This window comes from Octopus bimaculoides, chromosome 15 (genome assembly GCF_046866305.1).
Source record: "Octopus bimaculoides isolate indiv1 chromosome 15, ASM4686630v1, whole genome shotgun sequence".
NCBI classification, from domain to species: domain Eukaryota; kingdom Metazoa; phylum Mollusca; class Cephalopoda; order Octopoda; family Octopodidae; genus Octopus; species Octopus bimaculoides.
This window is the reverse complement of record NC_142942.1, coordinates 22,328,543-22,343,542: the sequence shown is the minus strand read 5'-3', so window position 1 is coordinate 22,343,542 and position 15,000 is coordinate 22,328,543. Positions and strand designations below refer to the sequence as shown.

Here is a 15,000-nt window from a genome sequence, read left to right as displayed (position 1 = left end):
ATATATATATATATATATATATATATATATATATATATATATATAGACACACACGTATAGGCCTAGACTTCTTTACTTCCTGACGGTCTGCACCAGCAAATGGTGATGCCAGAAATTCAAAGACTGGAATTAATTTCTTACTGTAAGAAGAGAAGTTTAGAAATCTCTTCTTCCTCCTGGCATAGAATTTATTGTACTATTTTAATATACACATACACACACACACACACATACACACATAGGCACATGTGTGGCTGTGTGGTAAGAAGCTTGCTTGCCAACCACATGGTTCTAGGTTCAGTCCCTTTGCACGGCATCATGGGTAAATATCTTCTACTATAGCTTCAGGCCAATGAAAGCCTTGTGAGTGGAATTGGCAGATAAAAACTGAATGAAACACACTGTATATATATATATTTATATACCTATATATATATATATATATATATATATATATATATGAGTTTGTGTGTACATGTGTGTATAATATATATGTGTAATATATATGTGAGTGTGTTTGTGTGTGTGTATATATATATATATATATATATCATCATCATCATCGTTTAACGTCCGCTTTCCATGCTAGCATGGGTTGGACGATTTGACTGAGGACTGGTGAAACCGGATGGCAACACCAGGCTCCAGTCTGATTTGGCAGAGTTTCTACAGCTGGATGCCCTTCCTAACGCCAACCACATATACTATATATATGTGTCTATATATATATATATATATATATATATATATATATACTATATATATGTCTCTATATATATAGAGAGAGCCATTTAGGTGGTTCTGGCAACGACCACGCTCAAAAGGTCTCTTTTGCTGAACCACCAAGTTATAGGGATGTAAACACATCAGCATCTGTTGTCGAGTGATGTTGGGGGGACAAACACAGACACACAAACATATACATATATACGACGGGCTTCTTTCAGTTTCCGTCTACCAAATCCACTCACAAGGCTTTGGTAGGCCCAACGCTATAGTAGAGGACATTTGGTCATGGTGCCACGCAGTGGGACTGAACCCGGAACCATGTGGTTAGTAAGCAAGCTACTTACCACACGGCCACTCTTGCACCTATATATGGATACTTTATCCTGTTCCTGCATTTCTATCAGCATTATTCTGCATTTGAGAATAAATTACTTCCTTATTCTCTGTCTTACAATACATCTCAACACTTCTAAATGCAAACTTTGTTCACATTTATCGTAATTTGAATTCAATAATAATAATAATAATAATAATAATACTGCTAGGTCATGCACTATTTATCTTGATATATGCTCACTATGTTTCACATGTATAGTTGTGATGCATGTGCCTGGTGTACCCTTATCAGATGGGTAGTCATGATGGGTATACTGGGCTTCATATATTTTGCCCCAGTGTCATTTTGATGGTATGCGCTGCTCTCTCATTCAATAATAATAATAATAATAATAATAATAATAATAATCCTTTCTACTAAAGGTATAAGGCCTGAAATTTTGGGGGAGGGGCTAGTTGATTGCATCAACCCCAGTGCACGACTGGTACTTAACCTATTGACCCCAAAAGGATGAAAGACAAAGTCAACCTTGGCGGAATTTGAACTCAGAACGTGAAGACTGATGAAATACCAGTAAGCATTTCACCTGGCATACTAACGGCTCTGCCAGCTCATTTCCTGTTGCTGACTCGATAATAATAATAGCAAAGACACACTCTATATAGAAAATATCCAATGAAATAAACTAACACCAGCAGGCTAAATACCCAATGCATTACACACACTAATACAACAAAATGACTGCACCGCACCTCATACTAAAAACTGAAATTGATGCAATACAATACCAGGAAGAGTTTGTAAACTCCCATCAACAAAAAAGAACACACAGTGCTGCACACACCCCAGCAACATGGAGGTGGAGCAGGGGATGCAGTAGAAATTTGCCTGAAACAACAACAATAATAATAATAATAATAATAATAATAATAATGATAATAATAACAACATTAACAAAAACAACAACAACAATAAAAATGATTAATAATAATAATAATTGCCCTGATGCAGTGTTGAGAGGAATTTTTGGAGTTTGGATAATTCACCTTTGGAAATATGGGTGTTTTGTTCATCATCCTTAAACAACCCTTATTCAGGGACCTTTTGAGTGGGATGGGTTACTCGACCTGAAGAAAATTCTAACTGGGTCCCACCTGCAAGATTATGCACTGTTAATTTTGATACGAGATCACCTTGTGGCACACAAATGGTTGTGATGCACATGCCTGGTGTACCCTTATCAGACGGGTAGTCATGATGGGTATACTGGGCTTCATATGTTTATACCCCAGTGTCACTTTGATGGCATGCACAGCTCTTTCACTCAGTAATAATAATAACAAGAGTACTTAGTGAGCACAAATCTCCACCAAGGCAACACCAACATCCTCTTAACGATTAGCCAGAGATGATTTTTAAAATGAGAATATCTGAAATCAACTTGATTGCTCTCACAAATGAGAATATTAAAAATGAACCCAACCGCTCTCAAAAATTAAGTAAAAGGGCAGGAAAAATAATCCAGAATCCTTGTCTGGCACTGGATCAATCCCAAAATCTACATTCATGCCAGTCACGAGGCCAAACATCCTTGAGAGTTTCATCCGAATCCATCCAATGGTTCTTGAGATATCTTGTCCAAGGACAAACAAACAAATGCAACTGAAAACAATACCTCCGCCTTCGCTAAAGTGGAAGTAATGATAATGCTTTATAATATCGGTAGAAAGCCTGAAGTTTTGAGTGAGTGGCTATATCAATTGCATTAACTTCAATAATCTACTGGTACTTAATTGTAAAAGCCCCAAAGCAGAAGAAATGCTACAGAAACAATTCTGCCAGCTCACAGTCCTTGAATTGTTTCTTATTTAGGTAGCGCAAGAGATTAGTCAATACCTTAGTACTTGAGTGGTACTTTATTTTGTCAACCCAGAAAGGATAAATGGCAGACTTCACGCTGGGGTTAATATGAATAATTGACTAAATGAGGATAATGGTCAAAGGTAGAGGTATGTGTATAGTTAAGAAGGTCACTTAGCGACTGCATAGGTTCAGGTTCAATTTCACTGAGGGACACAATGCAGATGTCTTCTACTGTAGCATTGGGTTGACAACTAAAGTCTTGGGAGTGTACTTCTGGTGAACGGAAACTGTGTGGAAGCCTGTCAATGTGAATATTAGTAGATTTAATTTATCATTTGGTCTAATAGTACCACCTTTCTTTTTGGTGTCTTTAGCAGAGTTCACTAAGCATTTATGACCAATTCTCTGGTCTGAAGATATCTTACTTCCACTGGAAACCCTGCAATGAGTCATAGTCACTACCCCACCCCCTTAAATGGTGGTGGTGGTGGTCGTCGTCGTCGTTGTCATTGCCATGGTGATGATGGTTTTGCTTGTAGTGGTGGTGTCATTCAATGATTTTGAATTTGCTTTGCAACACTCTTGATGTAAAACTATGTGTTGAAACAGAGGCTGTCACATCTTGGGAGGGGAGGGGTCATCTTGCCAATAAGGAACACAGGTGCTGGTTCTGTTTCACTTCGTTTTACTATTATTAATTCAACTAGTTAACCAGTTAAGCAACTAATTTATCGATTGCTTGATTAATCATTTGATTAATTAATCGCTCAGATGGTATACCAGAATCCTTTCATTTATGACCACATCAATGACATGTTCCCGATACTTCCCGATTGTCAATGATAAGGGCTGAAGAGCAATGAAAGGATTATGACAAGGCGATTAACTGATTAAGTGAAGGATTAATGAAGTAATTGATTAGTTTATTAGTCAATTGGGTAACTTCTTAGTTAATAATAAAAAAATGAAGTAAAATAGAGTCAGTGCGTGTGAGTACTTCTTATTGGCCAAATGCCCTTCCCAAATACACACCAAAAAATGTCACTGTACAGCTTTAACGTCGATAGATCCTGCATACAAACAACCATCTAAATATTTAAATAAATGGGTGCCACAAGAAAGAATTGACATAAAATAATTGTTTATTCGTATTTTGAGTGAGCGGAGGAGGACTTTCTTATTTCGCAGACTATATCTAACAATGCCATGTTGACTAAGATTCAATTCTGGTAGTCATCTCTGGTTTTAATGGGTAGGGTTTACTATAGCTAACTTCCGGTTATCAGTTGTTGTTTCATTTGTCGTTTTCACCATCTTAACACTTCAGACTGTCAACTCTAATTATTAAACCGTAATTCATTGTCGCTTAAACCTCTGTTTGCGACGTGTGGAATGCTTGCAATTTCAATATAAACTTCCTTTCGTGATAAAGTATGGATTAATACAATTAAAGCTAAATAGACGTTTTTGTTAAACCAACGGTTCCCATCAGAAGTGACTAATGTCGGCCTACAAAGAACTAGCTATATCTCAAAATACGATAAGCTTGACATAATACTTTTAAGAAATTATATTTAATATTTTGTAAATTCTTCTTATCTGCATGTCATAAAGATACTCGTTAGTTATCAAGTTGTTAAAGTGATAAAAATAGAGTGTAACAAATGCTGGAATATCGGTCAAGGCTGTAAGATAATGTGTCTAAGACTATGCCAGACATTCCCAAATTTGTGTGACTTGGCCAATGAATGACTTGTTGACTGTAAGTCAGGGCCATATCACACTTCAAATCAGTTGTTAGTTCTGACGTTAATATTCCAATTATTGCCTTAAGCTTGTCGATCACTTTAACTTCATTTTCTCCATCAAAATTTTATTTAAGGAAATCAAACGTTTCAATTTTTGGTAATTATTTTCAAAAATATATGATGACAATAATAATAACAACAACAACAATCTCTTTTGTGAACAATTTTATATTCATTGTTTGAGAAATAAAAAAACTATGCTATAACAAGGTTGATTTCAAAAATTATACCAACTTATTTTTTATTTATCTGTCTTTTTTTTTTGTTGAAAAATATTTTATTTTCCTCATTCTTCATTAGAAATATACTTGATATGTTACAGTGTAAAGGCTAACGCTTGTTGATTCATTGTAGGCATGTGTATGATTTACACTGTTGGAATAACAAGTGACGTCTGCGAAGGAGAAATAAAGACTTAAGATGGCGACGGGAATCAGATCTTAAGTTACAAAATCGCTGTTGTTTTCAGTGTAATGTTTGTTATTTCATTCGTCTTTTATCTGTAAATGATCAGATAAACACGTTTTCTTTCATTATATTCCTAAAACGATACTCTCAACTCAAGTTAACAGGTATATAAAAGACGATTAATTTCCTGCTTTCGTTCACAAACAGCCATTAAGTAACTGCCGTTTGTTCCGTTCTCTTATTTTTTATTGTTGTTTTTTCACGGGGGAGGGGCGTCTTCCTCTGTCTTTTTTAAACGTTTACAATCTGAAATAGATTCTAAGTATCCATCCACACTTACTGTTTTCTCTTTAATGAAATGTTTACTCTATTTGAACATATTTGTCTTCGATGGAGATGGCTTTTATCAAAACTAAACTGTTGATGTTTAACCCAATGTCAGTCTTTTATTCAACTCTCATGGACTAAATGTCACAGTGAATGCATTATCCAATGCATCTTTCTTCTATTACGACAGCAGAGCGTGATTGTAATGAATATTTAGCTGTTATTTCTGCATATAGTAGGTTCTCACAAATGTAATTTGGTGCGTTGAAAAGTATTCATTAAAATTATCCTTGTCATTAGACAAATTACTTTTTCTAGGTGTTAAAAAAATCTAAAATTTATGTAGTTATCTCCCTTGTTTGTAGATTCTTAACATCCCCTAGAAGTTTTGCTTTTAACAAGGATAATCTCTGTTAATCGCAGTCTTTCAATTCAATCTATTACGTATGTAAGACTTTGATGTGCATTCAGTGTGCAGAGCATTTCCCCTAATATAATTAGCTTCAGCCATTTAATATATTCCTTTTGTGCACGCACAGATATATAAAACTCCACACCAACCAAATAGTACTTATATCGTGGAGATTAAATCATTATAATAACAGATTATCGCAGATTTTTATTAGTAAACGTGTCACTGATGCAACAAGTATATCTGATCGGTTGGGATGCAGTAACACGAAGTGAGAAACCGGCCACAACTTAACTAAAGCTGATTAACATTAGATGATAAGAAAAGGAATTTCTCTGTGCTAACGAAATTAAGTGAGACTACTATTTATGTGTCAGAATTGTCTCCCATCCTTCACCACGATTGTCTTTTTGCAACCGATCGATTTTTCTGTTTGAAACTTTCAATGTGACAATCTAAAGCAAACCTTCATTAGACGTGTGTGTGTGTGTGTGTGTGTGTGTGTGTGTGTGTGTGTGTGTGTGTGTGTGTGTGCGTGTGTGTGTGTGTGTGTGTGTGCAGTGAAGAAACAAAAGAATGAAGATGATAGTATTGCATTTTTACTTAGTTACGATCGTTTCAATAATTAGTCAATATGGAGGGTTATACATACAAATTATGTAAATCCACACCGTATTAAATACAAATTACACTAATCATTTCTTCAGACTAATTTACAAAAGTGATACCAAACTAGATACTGACTTTCATAATGAAGATTAATTTATTATATAGATTACGGAAGGGAGTATATAGAAGAGAAAGTAATAAATTATAAACTGCCGGTGGTCAAGTTGTCACGTTCAACATCAAGTCTATTGTAAGCAGTCACAAAACATTGAGAGACCAGGAACCAACTAATTTATTGTAAATATACCGTAGATGGGAAAAAAATATATAGAAATAGAGGTGAAAAGCTTCAAAGAGAGACGGGAGTTAACTTCTAAATATTCTTGGAATAATGCTTTAACGGGGGAAATAAGAACTATAAGGAAAAAAACAGCATTTTGTATATGTTACTCGACGTGAATATACTGTGGAAAGTAACGCAACTGTGGTAGTGCTCTTACACCGCTGCTGAACGATTTTCGTCAGTTGTTGATATAGTTCTGTGCTTTTTAGCACTATACATCTATACAAGATGCTCTCTCCAGACGAATACCGTAGTACTGTGGGTTTCTAGAGTATATACACGTTAGGTAAAATATTCAGAATGCTATTTCGAAATAATACTGCTTCTGTCGCTAATAACGAATTGTATACAGAAAAATATGAAGATAAATATGAGAATAAAGAATAAAGATAAGAGCAGTGTTCTAAAAAATAACTTATACGAAATAGCTTATAATTGCGGTGGAAGCGGCTAAGATCACATGTAATTGAACTAAATAAATTGATTAGTTACGTAAGAAATGATTGAAACGGGAATTTGGAGATATGGAGGAAATCGCGTAGATTACTCAGTGATGAAGTTAATGCTATCAAGAAGAATAGGAACACTATACTATAATATTTAATACAATAAAGTTAGTTAATCTGATTTTTTAAGAACGTTTTACTGAATTGGTGGGAGCATATCAGATAAATAATTCATTGCGTTTGTAAATTAAGTTACATCTGCATGTAAGGACCTCTAGTGCTCCCACAAAACAAACTACAACTATCCCCCACGTTCTTAGTACGGAAGGACAGAATGTATAATTGACCGCATTACAGAATAACTAATGTTCTTCATTTTGAGGTTCCAAATAAACTTATCGTTATTGATTGATTGACTGATTGATCGAGTGATAGATAGATCGATAGACAGACAGACAGATAGACAGACAGATAGATAGATAGATAGATAGACGTGTGTATGCATGTATATAGGGAATGAGAGATATACATACAGAGTGCCTTGTGCACCTTTAGGTCGGACCACAGCCGATTTCTGCTAGAAACAAGGACTGATGCACAGAAAAAGAAAAAGATATAAAGAGGATGAAGTAACCCCACCCCACCCCCAGTACAGGTACTTTTTTCATCAACCCGGAAAAGACGAAAAGCAAAGTTGACCTCGGTGAGATTTGAATTCAGAGCGGAGGTCATTAGTAAAAGTATCGCAAAGTAGTGTATATGATGCTCTAACGATTCTACCAATCGGTTGGATACATGTATGCGTGTATGAGTGTGTGTGCGTATATATATATATGTGTGTGTATTTATACGGATATTTGTATGTGTTTATATATATATATATATATATAAACACATATGTAGTGTGTGTGTGTAAGCATATCGGCTGCTGTCGCTTGACTATGATCTATGAATGATTTCGTCAAGTGTTCAAGCCTTTTTGATCATCATCGTCGTCATCATCATCATCATCATCATTATCATCGTCGTCGTCGTCATCATCATTCTCCTTTCTTCTTTCAATTAGCAAGAGCGACAAAGCGAAATATTTCTGTCACTATTTGAAGCCGGAGAATAAAACAGTTGAACTGGAGGAACAGAGACAGAAACTGCGCGGAAAGCAAATATGTATATACGTGCATACATATACATTATGTATAAATATACACATATACATACATATGTATGTATGTACGTACGTACGTATTATGTATGTATGTATGTATTGACGTACATACATACTTACGTATGTATGTATGTATGTATGTATGTATAACGGTGGAATTCAAAGAGTAGTTCTCAAATATTGGTATTTCTGTTAAATGGATTAGCATCAGGGTACCATTTCCTGTTTGATTTCAAATGATAGTCAACTTGTATCAAAATACTTACTGAACTGTGTAAACATGCAGAAGGAAGACGACATTTATAAATAAACAGCTTTTAACTATTCAGATTTTTATGTGAATAGGGGCGATATGAAGGAGGGGGGGAACTTTGTTTCATACGTCTAAGGCTTTTGTGTGTGCGTGTGTGGAGAGGGCGCAAAAGTGGTTGAGCAGCTGAGAAATTGTCACGTAGTTACGCCGCTTTGTGATTTGAGCTCTAATCCTACCTGGTGCAATTTCATCTCTCATTCTTGGTCTTTAGAATTTTTCTTTTTCCTTTATCTTTTATCCTTTTTTACCATTTTTGCGTGGATTACAGAACCGAGAGAGAAGAAGACGGATAAATATATCACACTGTGGAGTTGCGTGGTTTAGTGATTAAGAAATTGGACCCACGATCGCAAGATTGTGCTTTCGATTCAGCTCCACTGCGTGACACCTTGGGAAAGTTGTGGCCATCCCGTCCTTTCAGGGATATAGAGAAATATTTTATCCAATAACACACGCATACACACTGCCAGAGATAGAGAGATGAATATACTGATACTCACACATACATACATACATATGTGTGTGTGTGTGTGTGTGTGTGTACATGTATGTATATACATTGATAGATAGACAGACTGACAGACAAACAAACGAACGAACGGACGAATAGACAGACAGACAGACATGCAGACAGACAGACAGGCAGACCGGCAGACAGGCAGGCAGGCAGGTAGGTAGGTAGGTAGGTAGGTAGGTAGGCAGAGAGATATCATTCTTTTATTAGACACATATAGACAAATATAACTCAGTATTTCTGGGTTTGAGTGGGGGGCTTATATAAAAAGCTAAACATCTATGAATAAAAGCGAACTTTTAGAATAAATAAATGAATAAATAAATAAATTGATAAATAAAAAAATGTCGGTGCCAATTTTAAGACTGTAAATGTCAAAAAGTGTAAGAGTTTGGTAATTTGTCAGCTTCACAATAGTAAGAAATAGAGAGAGAGACTCTTGGGGAGTTAACGATATGTTTCAGAAGATGGTATTTGTTGGTGGAAACGCGAAGTCTGCTTCCGTATCCTTATAAAAGTTTGATGGCTTCTAGTGTCTATTACAACACACACAGACACACACACACACACACACACACACACACATATAAACGAATGCGTGAATGTGTGTATAAATATATATATATGCATTCATACATACATATATTATGCATACACGTAAATGTGCAAGCAGATGTAGGTAAGCACACAACACACACACATACACGCAAGCACACACTTATATAAAAAATATTATATCCCAAACACTTTCAGAAACTGATATCAACTGTACATGAAGAAAACCATCCCAAACCCAGTCATTGTATTTTGTAATTCAAAAGCTATAATATATGAAGCGGAGGTTAACTCTACCAAAACAAACGCTACTTAGACACGACCGAAGGAATGTTTAAAGAAAAGAATTATAAGCACACTACCTCTTTTAGACTTTAAAAAATTTGAACAAATATGACATTATCCAATTGTATCTGACATTTAAAAGAAAACTTCTGATTACAACATCAATTAGAAAGGTCGTTGAACGAGGCCTCGTAGAAACAGAAATAAGAGACATGAACTTTGCGCAGCTGAAAGTATTTTTCTTCCTTAAAAGCCTCGATGATTCTGATCAGTACTTGAATACTAGGTCTGAAATTTTTGCAATGTGCGGATACTTTGTCAAGAATTCTATCGTGTAAGTAGTCCTTAGCACAGCTGCCAGGTTAGACTTAATAACACGCCCTATCTATCCACATTGCAGTTTCCTTCTACCTTTTTCTACTCCTTGATATGTAATTACAGCAAGCGTGTGTATATACGGGTGTGTCAACATCAGATTTTATTAACAAACTGTATTTCACTCTGAACGCTCATAACTTTATTCGCTTCACTGATTTATTTCCTTCCCCCTCCCCTATCATCAAACTTGCTTTTTATCTTACGTTTTTTATTTCATATATTCGTTTGTTTTTTTCTATTTCTCGTTATTTTCATTTTCGTATCACTGTAACATCTCAAGGGAAATAACTTAATGTTTATCTAATAAGATTTATGCCCCATGTGTTAAGAAGTGTGGTTACTAAGCAACAGTAATGATTATAATAATTATAATTACATGTACGAGTATAATTCTAAATTTCTGTATTTGTAGTCAAATGACCAGTCCATTCTATAGCAGCAGGATAATTATTACTGAAAGAAATATGCAAGAAAATAAGAGATATAGATTAATGTTAATGTATACAGAAAAATGTATGGTTGAAGTAATAACTTTGATAGGTATCGGCCAGTGTAGGCCGAGGCCATGTCTAACTCAATAGCACCACCTGGTGAAGTCTTTTAGTCATGTGTTAAACGCGACATATGTCGATAACATCTACAATACAAACCACAACTCATCAAAAACAAGTTATTTTTCACTGAATGGCCAAGTGAATGAAAAGAAACCGGGAGAATCTTGAATATATCAATCACAGCAGATATGCATATATTTACCTTAATCCGGGACATAAGCTTATGTTTCAATATTTAGGGAGGCTTCTTAACCGGAAGGGAATTAAAGAAATTGCAATGATGTAGTACGAGATATACCATACATTTGCGTCATTATGAGTGGGTGGGTGTAAAACCAATGGAAGGAACAGTGGGGTGAGGTGGGGCATTATATATGAGAGGACCGAAATTCTTGCTAATTGGAACTGTTAAAACCCTCTGAATTGCTCGACTGAATAAGATATGAATTTGTAAATTTAAATCAAAGGACGATATACGAACGTGTGTGTACGCGCGTGCATGTGTATGTGTTTAGGTGCGTGTTTGCCCATAATCCACCCACCCCACTCATCACTTAACAACCGGTGTTGATTCGTTTACGTCCCTGTAAACTAGCGGTTCGGCAAAAAAAAAAAAGAGGTCGATGGAGTATGTAGCAGGTTTTTAAGAAAATAAGCTCTGGAGTTGGTTCGTTTAACTGAAACTCTTCAAGGTGATGAACCGTCATGGCCGCAGCCGAACGACTGAAACAAGTGAAGAATAAAAGACACACATTATGTGTTTCATGCATATGCGTGTGTACAAGGTATATATATAGAGAGACACACATATATATGCATACATATTTAAGCACTTGTGTACACGTGTGTATGTGTGCATGTGTGCATGTATGTGTGTCACTACAACGTTATTTATTGTTAGAAAGCTCATAAATTCGTGCAGTCATCACCGTTACTAGAGGTTAGATGGAAAATGGAGTGGAGCTTGGCTATTATGTGTGTTAATTACAACCTATAAAAATGTAACTATATTACTTAGGAGCGACAATCCTGTTGACATGACATTACATAAATTACTGTTTTTACTAAAGATGGCCGAGATCTCACACTTTAACACGATAGCGGTAACACACTGCCTACCACCGCTCTACCATCGCCCCACCCTCCTACAATCATTCCACCAATATACTGCTGTAGACATTTCAAATACATATGCAAGTATTTGGTAAATTTGGGTAAGATTTTTATCTTAGCGATAAAACCCGCCACCAACGCCCAAATGCAATATTCCAACATGGCAGGCGAAATTACAAATGGCATTTATATATCATGTTTGTTGAAGTTTTTTTTTTTGTGTAGTTTTTGCACGATGAATGGGTGGAGGTTATATAAGCATTTGTGTGTCAAAATGCATGTAAACATGCATATGTATGTATGCATGTATGTGTGTATGTATGTATGTGTGTATATATATATATATATATATATATATATATATATATATATATATATATATATATATATATATATATATATATATATATATATATATATATATATATATACATCATACTGGCTTGACAGACTGTAGTTATATGTCTGTGTATTATACATATAAATTTTTTAGTTTGGATAATTCAATTAAGCAATTTATTGGTTCTTAACATTAGTACCGGGTCACAAATTATGGCAAAGAAAGAGGAGAGAGGGTATGTGCACGACGCCTCCATCCCCTTCCCCTAGTATTTGACACATAATTATTCTATAGACCCCGTTATGGTGAAAAGTGAAGTGGATCTAAGAAGAATTTGAACTCATGAATGAAGGGATTTTGGTAAATATTGATGTATAACAAGACATAAAGCCATGAAATTAAGCTGCAGGAGAGAATGATATATTTGGTCAAGTTAGTCCCTTATATTTCACTGGTACTTTATTTTATCGATCCCGGAAAGATAAAAGACACCGACAACCTTGGAGTGATTCGAACTCAGGACATAAAGAAACTAAATGCCGTAAGTTATTTCATCCATTCTCAATCATGTCTAGAAGCTACCGCCCTTAATTTATCAAATTACTTTCTGAATAAGTAACCCTTATGCTTTATTTAAAAAGTGATTATCTAAGAGACGGGCCCCTATATTTTCACAGCCTATGCATGCTGGTCAACTCCTCTATCCACAACACATACTCCTTTGTGAGCATACGTCTTTTATGAAATAGCGTGCAGCAAACGGGACAGGAATATTTGGCAGCTGTACAACAGCTCAATCAAAGAGCATTTCTACACGCGTGTTTCATCTGTCAAAAGGCACCAGAATAGCCGCTTGTACAACGCCATCACCTTTATCATTACAGTTGCAGACCGAAATGACGGTAATTTGCGGATTAATGAAACAATCCTTATCAGACTATGTAAACTAACTATCGACAAGAATTGTATGAAAAACATTGGTTAAGCAAACCACTACCATCGGACTTGGTGCAACGCAAACTACTTTATTTTCTCTGCATTTCGTATACAAATGGTACCTAATGCAGACACGAAGCTGGCAAACATACATACATACATACATACATACATACAAACACACGAAGTTATATACATTTCACAGAAAACTTACGGCTTATGGTGAAGTCAACGAACGATGCTTTACATCTCCAGCATTTTTGACGATCTCCAAAAGCTCCATCACCAACCCTGAGACAGCCTCCCTTCTCTTTCTTCATCTCTCTATTGTATGTGTGTGTATGTATGATCGTGTACATGTCTGTATGTACATGCGCGAATGTATACGTGTATCTATAGTTCAGGGGGGGGGGGAGATAAGCATACATTTTTGAGACTGCAGATGTTAAAATTATAATTAGTTTCATTGAAATAAATATCTTTCAGTTAATTTTACATCACGAGATTAGTTTTTTAATTATCAATTTTAATGAAAATTTGTTAATTGCTTGTTATTGAGTTAACAAATACGCCATTTTGTTCCGTTACTTGTTTCCCCATTTAGAAACACCCACCAGTTGCAATAAGTATCAAAGGCAGACTGCGTCCGCCCCAGACGATTTGGGGTGGGAACCACTTTTGAGTCTGCTGTATATGTTTGAAGATCCTGGGGCGGGGACAAATTCAAGGGCTACTACCACGGGCGGCACACACACACCCTAGCTATGCCAATGACACCCTCTCTTTCTCTATCTGTCTGTATGTCTCTCTTTCCCTTCTCTCTCTCTCTCCCCCTTCTCTCTCTCTCTCTCTCTCACACACACACCATCCATCTGTCTTGTTTTCCATCTCTGTCCATCTATCTGTCTTTCTCACCATCTGTCCGTCTTGCTCTCCCTTTTTCTCTCTTTCTCTCTCTCTATCCATCTGTTTTGCTCTCCCTCTCTTTGTACATCTGTTTCTCTCTCCCCACTCTCCCTCGTTTACAACCAGCCCCCCCTTACCCCTCTGGTTTATAACTTACTCCACCAACTGATGCAAGATCATTCTCACTCCAGTAATCTATTAAATTGTTTCGTTTGTTTTTTTTTGTTTCACTTAATGATTCTGGGGTTGGCCAGTTTGACCAGAGCTGGCAAGAAGGGGTGCTGCACCAGACTCCAGTCTGTTTGGGCTTGGTTTCTATGGTTGGGTGCCCTTCCTAACACCAACCACTTTACAGAGTGTATAGGATGCTTTTACATGGCACAGCACAGGCGCTTTTATATGACGCCACATGGGCACAGTTACATATCTCCATGAATGCTTTTTTTTTTTTTTGTCGCACCAGCACAGGACTCTTTCAGGTCAATCCTCACCACCATTGGGATTGGTCTTAATACTTCTGTTGCGGAGTACGGCAAGGTGCCAGGCATCTCAGTCCTTTGTTATCTCGCCTGAAAGGTTCAGCATCCTGAGGTCATTCTTCAGTACTTCGTCCCATGTCTTCCTGAGTCTCCCACTTCCATGTGATCCATCTACATTGA

At 36.2% G+C, this 15,000-nt stretch overlaps 1 long non-coding RNA gene across 1 annotated transcript; it reads right to left on the bottom strand.

Moving 5' to 3' along the window:
- Positions 1–3,405: 3,405 nt before the first annotated feature.
- Positions 3,406–13,810, bottom strand: LOC128249492 (uncharacterized). Its single transcript, XR_008265593.2, has 3 exons — positions 13,650–13,810; positions 10,869–10,945; positions 3,406–5,237 (listed from the first exon to the last, which is right to left on the bottom strand). It is a non-coding gene; the product is annotated as an uncharacterized LOC128249492 (long non-coding RNA).
- Between the last annotated feature and the right edge of the window lie 1,190 nt (positions 13,811–15,000).